We start from the raw sequence: 19,000 nt of genomic DNA on the forward strand, positions 1-19,000 counted from the left end.
ATTTTCTTGTAACTTCAAGAATAAGATTTTGTTTTAAGTAACGCAAATACGTAGCATGATTTAAATATTTGCCCTGCTATAGTTGTTTTAAAATGTTAGCATCGCTTATATCAATTTGTTTGTAAACAAGCGATTAGATATAAATCTTTTTGATCCAACGAGTATTCGTTGTGTGGTATTATGTTCATACATTGATTGATTGAAGTAGCTTTTTTTGCGGTAATTTTCAAATTATTTGATTCCTAAGCCAAACTTTATACGATTATTTATAAATTCAATATAGGCCTAGTCGTTTTCCAACTTTAATAATAATGTTTTTCGAGATTGTTTCATGTCACATCTTTTTATATTAGGGAACAGTTGCCTAATTATTTGCTCTAAACGAGAAGGGTACAGATAGCTATTTAGTTCTATATCAAATTTGAGGTGTTTTATCGTGTGTAAAGCTAGACAAAGAACAAATGAAGTTTTGTTTCTGTACATTTTCTCAATCTGTACATATTCCTGGATGTTGTAAGTTAATTTTAAGCCGAAGATAATCTCAGATTCATTAATGTCAGCATAGATGCAAATCTTATTCAAGATATTAGATGTCGAGTACAAGGCTCATTCAATAAAAGTTGAGATTGGCCACAAATTTAGTAGGCCAGTGTTTAGTTGAAAGGAGGCATCCTTTTTTTTTTTTCCGAAAGTATGTTACATGTGCGCTAATTTCGGTATTTGTGTCGTATCGCCGGACCACATGAATGAATGTATATATATATGGGTGATTCCACGAAAAAGGGAAATTTTCTGTCACGGGCATTTCTTCAAATTACTACTAGAAAGAATCACCTCATTTTTATTTTATTTGGTAGTAACCGTCACAAAGTAGGTATGCCATGTATAACAGTTTGCAAATATAACACGGAACATACGTAAAAAATTAATTATTACCCAATTTCTCAACACCGTGGGCTGTCACAGACTACAGTTGACTGATTTTAATCAATAAATTACAACTAAAGTCGCAAATCAAACATCATTTAATGGTAATTAAATGGAAGAGAACACTTCAATGTTTCGGTTTTGTGGAAAGTAAACCTTTATAACGATTATTTTCGGAAGCTTGACTATGCTTCGTTTCTGTCACCTCTATTTCGTCTCAACTCCATGGCAATAGAAAAAAAATATCATTGCTCTCAACAGATAGCATGGTCGTCCACATTGGCAACACCCACAAGAAGACAAGGCAGACATGTTTGACTGAAGAACAGAAAAAGTTGTGTGCATGTGTTAAAAGCTATAGGAAAAATATTTTTGTGTGTGGAAAGCAGGTGCGTATATTAATTGATACTCAACACCATGGTATTTATTACTGAATGTATTTGTATGGTATATACCTTCTTTCCCTTGAGGAACCAACGCCTTAACGTAGAAAATTCATACACAATTACTCACATGTACTGGTTAAAAAGTGGGCCGGTAAAGATAAATTATATTCGATTTTCTCAACTCCATGTCCATCTGAAAACTAAGGAATCCACGGTGTTGAGACAAGTTCACGGAGTTGATAATCCTATAGTGTTTGTTATGCTCATGCTCTTCCAAATATTTGTTCTTTCAATATATTGATAGAAATAAAGCTCGTTTATGGTCTAGTGACTAGTATGCTCGCCTTTCGTGCGTGGTTCTGGGTTTGTTTCCCGGTGGAAGCTCAAAAATTAATGGTGTTTACTTCGCACAGTGAGGCAATTGAAAAACTCATTTGAGTAGAGATGTACTGAAACCTGATCGCGCAGACCATCGCAACGGTCGTAGGAGCCGACACGCTGACCACGTGTCATTCACACTCAAAGGCCGGCTGGTGGGTTCTAGCCCATTTAAGGAGTGTTTTGCGGAAGTTCAGATTTGGGGCTGTTAGGTAGCCGGAGGTAAAACTTCAGTCAAGTCAAGATGGATGGTATCTGTTTTTAACCTATTGACGTCTTAATCTTATGATCAGCTAATTGTTTTCTTTTCAGGGATTGTCGAAGAGTCTGAGGGCAATGTACGGACAGTCAATTTTATGACGCGGATCGGGAGGAATTTCTCCTGGCCTACTAAACCTGACGTTTAAAAAGCGTTGGAAGTTGTCATTCTGTGTAGACTAGAACAGCCCTTCCCTGTTTCCTCAAGACATTTCCTTCATTGGAGTGGAAAATGAGGGCTACTTAACAAAGAACATCGAATTATCCAAAGAAAACAGAAATGATGAGTGCCTCACACTGTCATTTAGTGTGCATTATACAGAGCGTTTCAAAACAATACCGATAACGTTTGGGAGGTGATTCCTAACACCAAGATAAGATAAAAAGTATAGACCAATCCGGGTGCACAAATGCTTCCTTTCGCAGTTATAGGCTGCCGAAAACATGAAAAAGAAATAATGAACTTTAAAGGTCCATAGCATAAAACTATGGGACCTACCGTAGTCGGGTCAGACTTCACTTAGGAATTAGTATGTGCGCTATCCAAATATCCATGTTTCAGAATCTTGCGGTAGTTCCACAACAACTTTTATAGAAGTAGTTGGTGAGTACTTCAGATTATACGCCCGTAGCCAAACTCCCTCTATAAAAAGTGCTTCGTGAGTACCCCAGGATTCTGAAACATGGATATTTGAAAAGGGCACATATTAGTTCCTAAGTGAAGTCTTGACCCGACTACGGTAAGTCCCATAGTTTTGGAGTTATGGACCTTTAAAGATCATTTTTTTCATGTTTTCGGCAGCCTATAACTCCGAAAGGAAGCATTTGTGCACCCAGTTGTCTATACTTTTCGTCTTATCTTGGTGCCAGGAATCAGCTCCCAAACGATGTGTGTATTGTTTTGAAACACCTTGTATATATACCAAATATACAAATACACTTACCAAATGTTGAAAAAGTATTGCAGTTTCGACGTGTTGACTTGATCACACAGAGAAGACAGACGGTTTACATAAGCTCAGAAAACAAATGAAGTAGACAATAGACAGGTTTAGTGACTACTTCGTCTGTTTCGTAAGCTTATGTGAAAAGTTTGTTCTCTCCATATGATAGTCAACATATTGAAAGCGCAATAATTTTTCAATATTCGATAAGTGTATGTGTATTTCTTTTTTTCTTATTTACGTCACATATTCATATATATATATATATATATATATATATATATATATATATATATATACTCAATTTTGGAATTACATATACAGTATTTTCATATGTTTGCAGTATTTTCTGGAGTATTTTTGTATAACAAATTACGTGTCATCTAGTTTGTTAGAATTTTATTCAACATAAGAAGAATAATTTTAACTTACGAAAATTATTGGAAAATTATTTCAATTTTTATGTAAATTATAATCTTAATCACTTATAAAACAAAACTTATCACCCAGATGTATCACGTTTCTCAACTCCACAGCAATTTTCAACTCCGTGTTAACTAATCTCAACTCCGTGGGTGCTCAAAAGTTTATTATTTTTTATTTACTACACCAATAACGATTCAGCTCTGCTGAACACCTAATTAACACGTACTTAGTAGTAGTAAGTGCATGTGCTGTTTTTATCGAAATAGGCGACCATCAACGGAACAAAAATTTTCCAAGTGATAATTTCCCTTTTTCGTGGAATCACCCATATATATATATATATATATATATATATATATATCGGTTGAGTTACAGGTCAATTACCTTCAAAGCAGAAGCGTGTAAACTTTTATGATTTGAAATAGAAAGTTAGGGCAAGGCAGTGTTCACAGGGAGCGGGCACGTTAGCGACAGTGAGTACGCACGTAAGCGTGGGTAATGAAAACCGGTGGTTTTGTAGTGGCACGAATTCCAATTGTATTTGTCATGATTTCATACTAGTAGTGCTCGACTTGTAAACATAAAATACAGCTTCTGTACACTACAGGAATACACCACCGTAGTGGCCCTCTGGCAGGTTAGATTGGTTAGGTTACATGCTCGCTATATTTGTATAATTCTATGGAATTCAAACACGATATGTCACGACTTTGACATAAACGCACCATTTCCACACTTCCTTACCCGCCAGTAAATCATAAAAAGTGTACCTCTCCGCCAAAGTCTCTTCCACCTCCACATATAGTGCCGCTTACATCAAAGACAGCCTACACAACAATCACCTTCTTAACTTCAACTAGTGCCCTTACCTGACTTTCATTTACCCCTCCTCACGAACCAACGTAAAACCTCCAGTTCACCCGTTATATTTACTAAATTTGGTCCGACAGTTACAGCTTTCAATCTCAGATTTCTCTTAATATTAGGTTAGGTTAGGTTAAATACTTGCATCATTGTATTCATATCCTCCTATATGCGCTTCCGGTAAGGAGTCTCTACAGCATTTCGCATGTGTTATTTCTACAGAGTGTACTTCTACTCCGTTCTTAAATGAGGCATACATCATTTTAGGATTCCCTTACTTCAACTCATTTCTTCTATAAATCTACTATTTTATCTTTACCTAGTTTGGCCGCCTTCACCTGAAGAAGCTCCAATTAGTGTTGATAAAGTGATACGTTGATCTGGGCGGCAACAACTAGCGATCTTTCAGAGCGTTCATTAGCTTGGGAAAGAAGTACATTGCTGGAGCAAGGTCCTTTAAGTAGGATTGTTGAAGAACGACACGTTTTTTGTTTTTGCGAGAAAATTTAAGAACTAGGAGAAAAACGTGATTGATGTGTTACCGCGGTACAGCATCCAGCTGTGGCTTTCTCATAGTACTGCTGTCCTTCTGCGCTTGGTGTCTTGTAAACACTTCAAACCTTCAAGTAAAACTGTCTGTTCTGTGTCTACTGACGCGGAACGCGACCCTTTGTTATCCACCACGTAAAAATCCTAATGTGCAGTACGCACGTGCTCACCCAACTGCGGTTTCTGGAAGACTAATCAATGGCTCCACACTGCTCTAGTGGCTAGCGTGTGGTCCTTGGTTCCATTTCCGGTGAGAGAGCACAAGATTTTAATTTCATAGTTATTCACTTTTATAATTATCCGTCTTCTTTAGCCTAAAGGGCTGGGATAGTCGAAAAAACCATGCTGATGCCACAAGACACTGGTAGTTGTAACGAATAGTTCGGTCGGTATTTAACCTACGCAATCCTTTATTGATTGAATTTCGTATTTAGTCCTTGAAAAGGCCTGGTATTCAAGTATGACTTATTCTATAATTGTTGAATAGTTCAGCGTTTCATATGAGACTGGGAACTGGAACAGTGTGCAGTGCATGCAAGACAATATATATATATATATATATATATATATATTTTCTCAGCTAAATCCTTTATATAGGATATATATATATATATGAAGTGGGGTACCCACAAATCTTTAAAACATTGCGCATTGTAAGTGAGCACTGAAGATAGTGTTGCGGTCTTGCGGAAAGAAATCTATATCCAGCATCCGTTCTATGTGGTACCAATGACAGTTTCATTTAACTCACAACCTCTACTGTCATATTTTAGATAGTTAGCCTGAATATTCTCCTACTGTTCCTGGGATCTTGGTTGGGCCAATGTAATTTCTTCTTTCTTGCTCTTTAAAGTTCGTGCAGTAGAAGTTCGTCCATCATTATGAGTCTAAACATGTAATTTCTGAATACCTGTATACATGGGTAATTTTGGTGGACCATTCTTCTATTTTCTGCTGGCGGAATTCTTCAACGCCCTCTTTGAGGCAACAGGATGAGAGCTCTTGATGTATATGTCTTCATCGGTTTTATAAAATCTTCGGAATTCTGAATTGCAGCTATACTTAGTGTGGTACGGTCCGCAGCAAAAAACCTGCAACATAAGCATATAAGTTTATTGTGAAACTACGCCTAACAGCGCAGGGAATCAATATAACGTCTAAGTTGCACGAATCACGCCAGGAGAAACCTCACTGCACACTTATTTTGGAGCAAAAGACTTAGTTTCACAATAAACTTACATGCTAATATTGCAGGTTTTTTGCTGCGGACTGTACAATAGCGTCGTGTTTCAACAGGTCTTCTCCTTCGGAAGGCTTCTTCCTATGACCAGGAACACTGTATGCGTACATCATTGGTCCATTCAATCAGTTGGTAACGATTTTTTGAAGTTGCTAGGGGCACTACCAGAAGAAATTATCTTTTCTGCTTGTGATTGCATCAGTTGAAGAATTTTTATTTGACCCACAATGCATGTCCTGAGTCATGTATACGATACATTGAGACAATCTGCATGTATTGCATCAATAGATTGCCCTTCGCTTTCAGAGATTGTACTGTATCTTTTGTGTGTGTATGTGTCTTTGTTTTATGTTTTGAATAGTTATGTTTGTGAATAGTTTTTTGATAATACTCAGGGGTAACGGTTCCTTTGTTGATGCTGTGTGTAAGGTTTCATCAGAGTTGTTGTCATTGCTTTGCTTTTCCGTATCAGGATTGATCTTCGAACCCTGTTTATCACTCCCTCGATTGTGACATTTTTTGAGTGTCTGCAGTCTTGATGGCTGATTCATATTTTAGATGGGAGTAATAATAAACGTATTGTAAATTAACTGAAATAGCCGTACTTCGCACGGAAAGGATAGAATTTCTGCAATAGATCATATCTGAAGGGGAAGTAATGAAGGAAGTAAATAAATATGGAATAACAACGTCTTTGGCATTGTTCTTCTTAATATGAGTGAAATAAATGAATACCTAAGGGCAACGACTGCTCGCGCCACATCCCTAAATTTGGAGCCAAATGCCATCTGGACTTTCAACATTCATCTTAACGATCCCGAAAACTGTGAATTCGACCCTAATTTGGGCCATTTTGAACATGTAATTTTTCACTCCCACTAATTCTCCATAACGATTGTTCAAGTCGAACTTGAACAACGTCGAGTGTGTTACTATTCATCTGAGCGACTCCGGAAACTATGAACTGACACTAATATTGATCATTTTCGACGTGTTGCATTTCGCGTCCCTCTACTCCCGTGACGTTGGTGGCTAAGGTGGAATTGAACGTCATAGAGTGTGTTCTCATTCATCTCAGCTATCCCGAAAACTATGATTTTGACACAAATATCAATCGTTGTGGACATGCTATTTTCCATGTCCCCTTTCCCCAATCCTCCCTGACGACGAAGGGTAAAATTAAATTTGAACCACGTTGGGACTGTTACTGTTCACCTCAACAACCCCGAAAATTATGGATTTATATATATATATATATATATATATATATATATATATATATATATATATATATATATATATATATATATATATATATATATATATATGGGTGATTCCACGAAAAAGGGAAATTTTCACTTGGAAAATTTTTGCTCCGTTGATGGTCGCCTATTTCGAAAAAAATATCAGATGCACTTACTACTACTAAGTACATGTTAATTAAATGTTCAGCAGAGCTGAATCGTTATTGGTGTAGTAAATAAAAAATAATAAACTTTTGAGCACCCACGGAGTTGAGATTAGTTAACACGGAGTTGAAAATTGCTGTGGAGTTGAGAAACGTGATACATCTGGGTGATAAGTTTTGTTTTATAAGTGATTAAGATTATAATTTACATAAAAATTGAAATAATTTTCCAATAATTTTCGTAAGTTAAAATTATTCTTATGTTGAATAAAATTCTAACAAACTAGATGACACGTAATTTGTTATACAAAAATACTCCAGAAAATACTGCAAACATATGAAAATACTGTATATGTAATTCCAAAATTGAGTATATATATATATATAGGGTAACTGTCCCAATAATTGACAGTATAACTTTAAAGGTCCATACCTCCAAAACTATGAGACCTGCCGTAGTCGGGTCACGACTTCACTTAGGAACTAATATGTGCACTATCCAAAAATATGTCTCAGAATCCTGAGGTACTAACGAAGTAATTTTTTTTTAAGGAGTTTGGCTACGGGCGTATAATCTGAAGTACTCACCAACTACTATAAAAGTTGTTGTGGAAGTACCGCAAGATTCTGAAACATGGATATTTGGATAGCGCACATACTAGTTCCTAAGTGAAGTCTGACCCGACTACGGTAGGTCCCATAGTTTTATGCTATGGACCTTTAAAGTTCATTTTTTCCATGTTTTCGGCAGCCTATAACTGCGAAAGGAAGCATTTGTGCACCCAGATTGGTCTATACTTTTTTATCTTATCTTGGTGTTAGGAATCACCTCCCAAACGTTGTCGGTATTGTTTTGAAACGCCCTGTATAATGTACACTAAATGACAGTGTAAGGCACTCATCATTTCTATTTTCTTTGGATAATTCGATGTTCTTTGTTAAGTAGCCCTCATTTTCCACTCCAATGAAGGAAATGTCTTGAGGAAACCGGGAAGGGCTGTTCTAGTTTACACAGAATGACAACTGCCAACGCTTTTTAAACGTCAGGTTCAGTAGACCCGGCAGAAATTCCTCCCGATCCGCGTCATAAAATTGACTGTTCGTACATTGCCCTCAGACTCTTCGACAATCCCTGAAAAGAAAACAATTAGCTGATCATAAGATTGAGACGTCAATAGGTTAAAAACAGATACCATCCATCTTGACTTGACTGAAGTTTTACCTCCGGCTACCTGACAGCCCCAAATCTGAACTTCCGCAAAACACTCCTTAAATGGGCTAGGACCCACCAGCCGGCCTTTGAGTGTGAATGACACGTGGTCAGCGTGTCGGCTTCTCCGTCCGTTGTGATGGTCTGCGCGATCAGGTTTCAGTACATCTCTACTCAAATGGGTTTTTCAATTGCCTCACTGTGCGAAGTAAACACCATTAATATTTGAGCTTCCACCGGGAAACAAACCCAGAACTACGCACAAAAGGCGAGCATATTAGTCACTAGACCATAAACGAGCTTTATTTCTATCAATATATTGAAAGAACAAATATTTGGAAGAGCATGAGCATAACAAACACTATAGGATTATCAACTCCGTGAACTTGTCTCAACTCCGTGGATTCCTTAGTTTTCATATGGACATGGAGTTGAGAAAACCATGTTTTATGAATTCCTAAAAGTATATTCACATGTTTATGTATAAACGTATTAATTTCATGTATTTCTGCTACTGTAGCTATTTCTGTTTTAAATAGTTTGTTACAAAATTGTGTATATATTTATCTATATTCTTATTACTTTTTTTTATTCTTTTTCTTTTAAATCTATTACAATAGTAAACTTGTAAAATATATTGTTCAGGTCTTCTGTAATTGGAGAATATATTCTCTGTTGAAGACAATAAATAAATAAAATCGAATATAATTTATCTTTACCGGCCCACTTTTTAACCAGTACATGTGAGTAATTGTGTACGAATTTTCTACGTTAAGGCGTAGGTTCCTCAAGGGAAAGAAGGTATATACCATACAAATACATTCAGTAATAAATACCATGGTGTTGAGTATCAATTAATATACGCACCTGCTTTCCACACATAAAAAGTATTTTTTCTATAGCTTTTTACACATGCACACAACTTTTTCTGTTCTTCAGTCAAACATGTCTGACTTGTCTTCTTGTGGGTGTTGCCAATGTGGACGACCATGCTATCTGTTGAGAGGAATGATATTTTTTTCTATTGCCATGGAGTTGAGACGAAATAGAGGTGACAGAAACGAAGCATAGTCAAGCTTTCGAAAATAATCGTTATAAAGGTTTACTTTCCACAAAACCGAAACATTGAAGTGTTCTCTTTCATTTAATTACCATTAAATGATGTTTGATTTGCGACTTCAGTTGTAATTTATTGATTAAAATCAGTCAACTGTAGTCTGTGACAGCCCACGGTGTTGAGGAATTGGGTAATAATTATTTTTTTACGTATGTTTCGTGTTATATTTGCAAACTGTTATATATGGCATACCTACTTTGTGACGGTACTACCAAAGAAAATAAAAATGAGGTGATTCTTTCTAGTAGTAGTTTGAAGAAATGTCCGTGACAGAAAATTTCCCTTTTTCGTGGAATCACCCATATATATATATATATATATATTGTGTATGTGTGTATATAAATATGTCATGTGATTATATATTCAAGAAAGTCGAGGTATGTTGCAGACCCTAAAATAATGTTTGTTTCTAATGAATATTATGACTTTCTCTCAGGGTGGATTGATTTAAATCACGATTTTAATCAAGATTTAAATCACTTGATTTTTAAATAAAAATCGTTGATTTAAATCAAATTCCGAAATGAATTAATTTAAAGTGAAAGTAAGTAAAATCCCGTTTCTCTTCTGTTATTTCGATTATGGAAGATAATAATCATAATGCAATGAGACTCAAATGTATGTAAGCACAGTATGAAAACGAGTATTATGTAGGGAACGATCAGGGAAAATCCCGTTTGAACGGGTTACGGGTGAACCCTGCGTTCTTCTCTTTGTAACACAGGCTTTTAAAATTTCTATTCCAACGGGGAAATCACCATGGACATTTAAGATGAAAACTCTTTTGTGTTCATGTCCATTTGTTTGTTTCCAGATAATAGGGGCGTATTTAGAGGGGTCCGATCCCCTCTCCTAAACAAAAAAAAAAATTAAAATTTTGGGCGACATTTATGTACTAAATACATAGAAGTTCCTTGGGATCGTAATACGACAAATTTTGGATGCGTTAAAATATCGAATAATACTTTTGATAAAGTGGATACTTCACCCCATTGCAGAACATGCCGCGATCTGCGATGTGATCGCAGAAAATTTGCCGCGCCTGTGCAGGAAAAATTGTCAGAGGAAATAAAATAGCCAACAGAAAAGTATAAAAACGTGCCTGCTATGTATAGATGTCTTAAATGCACGGACAACTCGCATTTGAACTGTTTTTCACGTCACATAAAGCATATTTTTAACAATCACAAGTGTTTCTTCTGCTGGAACTGATCTTGATTTTTATTTTCTTTTTTTTTATTATTTTGGACTTCCTGCAGAGAATTTTTGACTTACAAAAACTCATCGCATAAAGACAAAGAAAGTTCTGCCATCGAAGAAAACGATATTCACGAAGAAATTAAATATCGACTAAAAGCAGGGAATTCGTGTTATTATTCAGTTCAAAATCTCTTATCGTCGCGAATTGTGTCCAGGAATTTGAAGCTTTAAAATATATAAAACGATAATCATGCCTGTTGTGCTGTATGGTTGTGAAACATGGTCGCTTACGCTGACTAAAAGTATTTGAGAATAAAATTCTGAAACGAATATTCGGAACCCAAAGGAACGGAAATGAGGAATGGCGAAAACTTCATGATGAGGAACTGCATAATTTATACCATTCACCAAACATTGTTAGGGTCATCAAATCTTGGAGGCTCAGGTGGGCAGGACATGTAGCGAGAATGGAAGAAAGTAGGAACGCTTCCAAAGTTTTAACTGGAAGTCCAATCGGAAAACGACCATTAGGAAGACCTAGGCGCAGATGGGAGGACAATATTAAGATGGATCTCGCAGAGATAGGAATACAAAGTAGAAACTGGATCAAGTTGGCTAAGGATAGAAGTCAGTGGAGAGCTTTTGTGAACGCGGCATTGAACATCTGGGTTCCATAGGCCATAGAGTGAGTTAGTTAAATTTAGGCGAAATTTATGTACTTTATATGTATTTCGTGCCGCTAGCTAGTTCCAATTGTTTAAAAATATGCCGCTGCCAATTATCAGTAACTTTCGTGAAAAGAAAAGTACATTGCTGCACTTTTTCTTTAATGCTTAAGAAACATTGTTTGGGATTGAAATAGGTTAACGATTGGGAATTAATTCAAAATTAAAACTCAATACTTTCACTTAAATGGCATAATTAACATTAATACTAATTCCTGATGTTTTTTCTTCAGTTCGCGACTTGTATTATACGAAGAAAAAGATTTGATTTAAATCAAAAAAATCGATTTAAATCCAAAAAATCAACAAAAATGATTTTTTTTTAAAAAAATCATAATTTTTTTCCCCACCCTGCTTTCTCTCCATTCCTCTTATTTACTAACGTGGTTTTACGTACATTTGTGAAGTCATTTTATAATGAAGACAACAAAGCTGTTTAGAATGCCGATCTCTGGATTCGAACCTGCAACTTCGCTGTTTCGAAGTGAGAATGCTTAATGTTCAGCTATGCACGTCCGATCAAATTTTAATTCCAAGTTTAATGACTTTTAGAAAATACCAGGAAGATTGGGGATTTGCTGAAATGTAAAATACTATCGTTACAAAACAGAATTAGTTCATACTCTGAAATGGTTCGTTGTGAAATAATAATTATCTTACGAAATATTGTTTGCGAGAATAATGAATTTTGTTTTCAGCACGTAGAATTTTAAAATTGCTGGCGTTATGGTGAGCGATTGTCATGTTTTTGTTGAGAACAAATATTGTAGATTCGGATGAACCAGACTCAGCACTCCCACGCACACACATACTTGAGAGAAGTGTCTTTTATCTACCACACTCTGAAGCACCCATATTACACACATTCTCTTTTTAAGTAAACAAAAGAGATCGTGTGAATACCAGCTCACTTTTATGAGTGCCTTTGTATGTTTTTACATTCCTGATTTAAAAGAGCTGTAGAACAACTGAATAGTTATCATTAGGTGTAATAATGTCGCTGGGTCTTAGTAGGAAACTGTTTGAACGTAATATTACTTGTAGCTTTTTTTAATAATAATAATTCATCGTCTTATGGAATATTGAGCACATGATAAGGTTACCAAAGTTCTATGTAACAGAACAAGCTTGTATTTGTATGACTTTTCGTGACCTTTTTTTTTTTGTGTGTGTGTGTGTGAGTGAGAGAGAGTAGTGGTTCTCCACATGGGCGATTCTCAGCGTGACGCACGGGACATTCGTACACAAAAATTGCTTTTTTGAACAAAAATTTATTTTCAAATAAAGTAAAAAGTATGTCAAAATTAGGGGGAAAATTATTAGTGTATAGTTAAATAAAATGAAACACACAAAACAATTGCAAATTTGAGTTATAAGCCAAAATTAAGCGTTACGCACGGGACTCAGACAAAAAGCTCATTTGACAATCTCAATTTCATTGGACATTCTCTGCGATTTATGGCAGCATTTTCATTTTATATGTCATCACTTATGTTCTACATTCATTCTCCTTACTGTGCATTATATTGTTTAAATTGGAAAATAGAATTTAATTAGTTTTGTACTATGTTTTCTTTTCCGACTCATCGTTACGCACGGGACAGAAAAGTAACCATGCAATTGTTTGGCTGTTCTAAGACTGTTTTTATGCAATATCCTTACTAAAGAGATCGATATTTTAAGATTAACATTTGGACATTAACAAGCACAAAATATTTGCATCCAAAATTTAATTTAAACGCATTAAATTACATTCCAAAGTATCTAAGTCGAATTTTGCTAGGCAACTAGCTTAGTGTTATTACCATGTCTTTAGGGTATTTGTCTGAGTGCTGATTGGTGGCGTTCAAACCACATAATGTTGTACAACTGTTGAGCTACTTGATCTTCTGTGCTACCTACCAAACGTTGAGTCGTTTGAACGCTGTCATTGTCAGGTGAAATTCGAGAAAGTGAATTGAAGGGAAACGGTTATTTTTTGGTTATTTGGTATGGTTGTTTGTTACTTCACCACAGTGAAGATTTGCTTTAGTGTGATTTTTTTAAGTAAATAATTTGGATGCACAGGCAAGTAAACCTGTTCCAAGTAATATTGTCAGTGATGAACTGAATCGATCAACATAAATCAATGAGTGGCGCTGAAAGGGCTAGAAAATATAGGATTAAACATAGCAACAAGGCGAGACTGAAAAATGAAGTGAGCATGTAGCGTTATAGGCAAGTTAAAAGATTAGCTCTTTTCCTCTCACGTCCCTTTTGCGAAACTCATTCCGCATTGTTTCGTTGTTGGCCATTTAGAAGAGGAAAACACACTAAAATGTGAAGAAGAACAAGGTAATTCAAGTTAGATTGGTTCAAGAAAAACGAAAAGAGTGTCAGTGTACAAAATGATATATTCACCAAGTGATGAGAGCGACATTAATTCAGAAGACAACTTTGAAGACGATGTTCATAATGATATTCGAACCCTCCAACTATCAAGCTCAGAATGGGCAATATTAGAGCAGGTGTATTTCTCCTAGTGAAATTTGATTGTGGTTCTTCCAGAAATAGGATTAAATATCGGTATGTATGTGTGTCTGAAAGTGATGTACAAGAAGATGGGGACATAGAGTAACAAATCTGAAATGCATGGACAACAGTTGTACCAAGTTTTGTTTCGATGAAAAGAACAGATTTTATATCTCATTCGATCAAGTTTTAAATATACTTCAAGCACCTAATTTTCTGATAAAGGGTGAAAGAATATAGTAAAAAGTTGCGAATCCATTTGCCCCCTACAAGACTGTCAAACCAACTTAGATACTTACCTTTCTAATGAAAAGAAAAATGTGTGATTTATCGTGATAATTTGTTTTTAAGCCTCGCGGTAAATGTTTCTATGTAACTTAACGTAAACGTTTTTGATAGTTACGTTTAGTTATATTTGATTTAGTTTCTCTCAGCAAATTCATGTTTCTTTGAGTTAATATAGAAGTTTATTCTTCATTGTTTAATCTCAATAACAATAAACACGTATTAAAATCTTAATAACTTAATTTTATTCACTTCCTTGGATAAATCTGTAAATGTCCCGTGCGTAACGTTACGCACGGGACAACATTTCTATACCTCATAATATACATAAGGAGGGTAATAAACAAATTTAATAAGTACCAATAACAGGCTAATAATAATTCTACTTTGGAGCAAAAGTTTCAATACTTTATCCTCTGCAATTACAAAGGAAAGACGAAAAATGCATTTTTTCCGTTACGCACGGGACAGCAAAACATGACATGAGAAAACTACGATTTTTGCCTACCAGAATAAAACATTAATTAAAACAAAATTGTCAAATGTTTGCCAAAGGTTCACTTCATATTTTTTGCTATTGTTCATATAATTACAGATTTAGAATTTAGTTTGAAAATTATTTGAAAATTGGGATATGTGAACAGTATTGAGCATGGTGTAGAACAGATAAAGTTTGTGGTCAAAACCTAGTAAATATATTTTACAAAAAGATTTCAAATGTCTCGGTATATAGTTACACTATTTCTTAATAGAAAAACATAAACATCATAGTTTTAAATTAATTTTGAAAATTTAGTGACAATGGACCACTTGCCAGAGAATCGCCCACATGTTAAAACTGCATTGTTTTTGTTTGTGCGCTGTAATGGAATGCATTGTTTCCCATGTAAAAGAATAGGATGTTTTGTCAATTTTGCTTGATAAATCTGGTTTTCATGGTTTCTTAAATCCTTCCTGTTTTTCGAATCCATGTACCGTATTTTGAATTCATCAATATGACAGACGAGATGGTGTTTTATGTCTTACAGCAAGCATTGAAATTCTAATGCCCTGTGAAGGGAGGTCTCCTTGACCTAACGTTACCCTGACGCGAGAGGGTAACTTAAACCGTGTAACCTTTTCTCAGTATAAATTAAATCTATCTAATATAAATAAAATAAAGAGTTTGTGTGTTTGTCTATGTGCAGTTTGTCTATGTGACTAGTGATGGGCAGTGGAAATATTTCCGGTAGGAAGGAAAATAAAAATTGGGAATATACCCGGGTTTTTTCTGTGGCATATAAATTCCCGGGAAGAAATTTATTTTCATTTCTTTACTTTATTTTCTAAATTATAAGAACTATATGACTAATTACTTTATTTTCATTTGTTACCATTTACTTCTAGGTTTTAAATAATTTGGGGGTTAAAATATGTAAATCCGTTGACTGTACTTTTTATAATAATTAATAATATGATTTTTAAATTTCCAATTCCATTTGTACTATAAAGTGGCCAAATACTAATTTATAAACGAAAAGCAACAAGTCAGTAAAGTAATCTACAAATTCTGTAGAGGTAGATTTGAAGTACCGTCATATTACACCCCGAATCACCGTTGGTGATAGACGTTGTCTGTCTGCTGTCTCTGACTCAGAGCTTCTGAAAAAGTACTCACTCAGGCTTCTCTTACATGTGATTTAACGCATGAAATTTCGAGATATGGGTAGGAAGAAAGGTCGTGTGTGGCAATGTTACGTGCAAAATTCTAAAGATAAGTCAATATCGTGCAAATATTGTTGGCAAATATGTATGCCCAAATGTTGATAAAATGGTGAGACATTTGTTTTCTGGCAGTTATCCAACTTAATTTGTTTATAACATTTAAAAATTTAATATACCTGTATTTATAATACCAGTAGTAGGGTCACGTGTAGATAATCCATTTACGTATACATTTAACGTGTTTAGCGGTGTAAAAGTATGTTGACTTCCTATACCAAATGTTTTTCAACATATTTACTCGCATAAAACATATTGTAAGTAAACATACATTTCTGCGTGCTGTCTAAATATAAGAAAATAAGACCGTTCAGAGTACATTTTAAAGGATCCTCTGGAGACAACAGTAATAAATACACTTTGATAATTAAAAAGGAATATAATTTCTAATCAATATGCTAATACAATACAAGTTTGTTTCGTTTTTACACATAAATTAGCGGAATATTCCCATTTTTGGGAATTTTTCCTGGGAATATTCCCGAAAAATATTTTCCCGGGAATTTACACATCGCTACTAGGGACCAGACGAGTGAACCGAGAGTTACCAAATTTGGATCAGGGGTACCTTGGTCCAGGCCTCTGACCAAGACTAAGCGTTTTTTGCTTTTTAATTTTGAACCAGGAGGCTCTCGGATCACATTAACTTCCAAATTCACCCCATTCGGCTGTGGCCGGAGGTCACGGGGGAGACCGCGATATGTAAAAATAATCTAAGATGACCGATATTAGTGTCAAATCCATAGTTTTCGCGGTCGCTGAGATCAATGGTGACACTTCCATTAGCGATGACCTTCAAATTCAGCTAACATTGTATGCGGGCCGGAGTTCACCTCCGGAGGGGTTACCGAGACGTAAAGATAATCCAAAATGGCCGATAATATTATCAAATCCATAGTTTTCGCGGTCGCTGAGATGAATACTCCACAGGCGCTGGCTTCCAAATACAGTCCCCATGCGAAGAATGGGTATTTCAGTTAGTACTGTGTATATGTAACAGACGGAGTGTAGGGGAGGGAAAGAGAAGTAACCATCAAATGCCAATAAAATAACTCTCATCTTTTTAAGTGTTATGCTGTTAAAATTATTACTACACAGTACGTATTTTTATAGAGAGATCGATAGCGCTAAGTTTTAATATAAAGATTTGGTGAAGGGCTTATCTCCCCAGCTTCCCCTTAATTTAATCCCTTGGCCTGCGGCTATACTGTTTATTCTGAAGATGAATGATTATGAAGTTATTGGTAGACTGATCATATGGGAGGAAACGGGAGAATTTCAAGAAAATCCATGGACAGGAACTCAAATGGCATGAGATCGAACTACAGACCTCACGCACCAGAGGTGAGTGTTCTGCTACTACTAATACACCATGGCTCAATACGAATTGTAAGGTGGGTCATCTTAAGTTTTTTCTTCAGTTCTAATAATTTATTCTTTGATTTACGTATTCTAGATGTAGTGGCATAAATCCAACATTCGTGAGGCCTCCTTGCTGACTTTCCTCTCAAGCCTTTCCCATGCCATATTTTTCATAGAAATGTTACACAAATGAGTACTTGTAAACAAAATTGAAGTATAGAATGAAACTCTTGAGTTTTTTCAATTTTATTTTTTGAGGAATCGTTTACTTGACATCTAGTGAAATGTATTCGGTAGAATTATAATTTCTAGACCCTGTAGGGCTTTACTATAAAATATTAACGAAGTTCCTTTTTTTAACTCAGATTATAGATAAGGAACTTATTATTATGTAGGCCTAACATGATAGTGATATAATTTAACATTTTATTACCAGATTTTACTTTTTTAAACTATGGATCAACGGACAAATGGACCATTGTTTGCTTTGCAAGTATATCTTCCTTTCTTTTCACTTATTTTTTCGTGTAACAAGCTTGGTCCGAAGCAGGCATGAGTTCAGGAACTTTGTTCAACCATATCTTCTTTGAGATAGTTTTCTTGTTACTCAGGAAACTTGAGAGACCCCACTTTATGTCCACGATCCTAGAAACCTGCACTCAATTGTCTTGCTAGCTGAAGGTGAAAGCTAAATTACTGTAGAGAACGTCGATCTCTTCTGCGTACTCTCTAGAGCAGTGTTTCTCAAAGTGTGGGTCGTGACCCATTGGTGGGTCGCGAAAGTTTTTCCTCTTAATTATGAAAATCTTATTTTGGTGCAGAAACATATGTTGTGAAGTACTATTCAGAAAATGAAAATCGGAATCGTTTGTTAATGAGGTAAAGAGTAAGTGGTTACTTAGAGCCTTGCTCTGTTGTACAGTCAGTAGAGATGCTGGGTTAGGATGGAAAGAGAGTGGATGAATCAAAATCTATCACGAGTAAGGTATTGCGTCGGGAGTAGTGTTAGCTCTAGTTACCTTTCTATGGAAACACTATAACCCTCTCTGCACATGCGTACAATTTCATATGACATTCGGGAGTTGTGCACATGAAAACATGCACAATAAATATGCCTGTAACTTTTTACCAAATGCACGTATCTTAAAACTATTGCTGCCATTGTTTTTCTGCTTAAATTCTAGCCCAAAATCATGTATCATATTACCCTATTCCTATTTACAAAACGACCTGAATTCAAGATGGCTACTGTCAAGGTTCACCTTACCGTACGACTTCCCCTTAGGTATAGTATGTACCCACATTGTTGTTATTGACTTTTTATTATTAACAGGCCGTTTACAAGGGATGGTACTGAACGTATTGTGCAATTGTCGACATGGATACGCGACATTTCAATCTGCCATTTTGGTTAATTCCACTTGGAAAACGCAGCTGCTTTTTTGTGTG

At 35.6% G+C, this 19,000-nt stretch overlaps 1 protein-coding gene across 2 annotated transcripts in view; it reads left to right on the forward strand.

The window, feature by feature from the left end:
• The window catches only part of NKAIN (Sodium/potassium-transporting ATPase subunit beta-1-interacting protein), a 137,073-nt gene that overhangs the window by 540 nt on the left and 117,533 nt on the right, over positions 1-19,000 (forward strand). The gene's annotated exons all lie outside the window — the stretch shown is intronic.

This window comes from Thermobia domestica, chromosome 4, assembly GCF_964235325.1.
Source record: "Thermobia domestica chromosome 4, izTheDome1.hap1.1, whole genome shotgun sequence".
NCBI lineage: Eukaryota > Metazoa > Arthropoda > Insecta > Zygentoma > Lepismatidae > Thermobia > Thermobia domestica.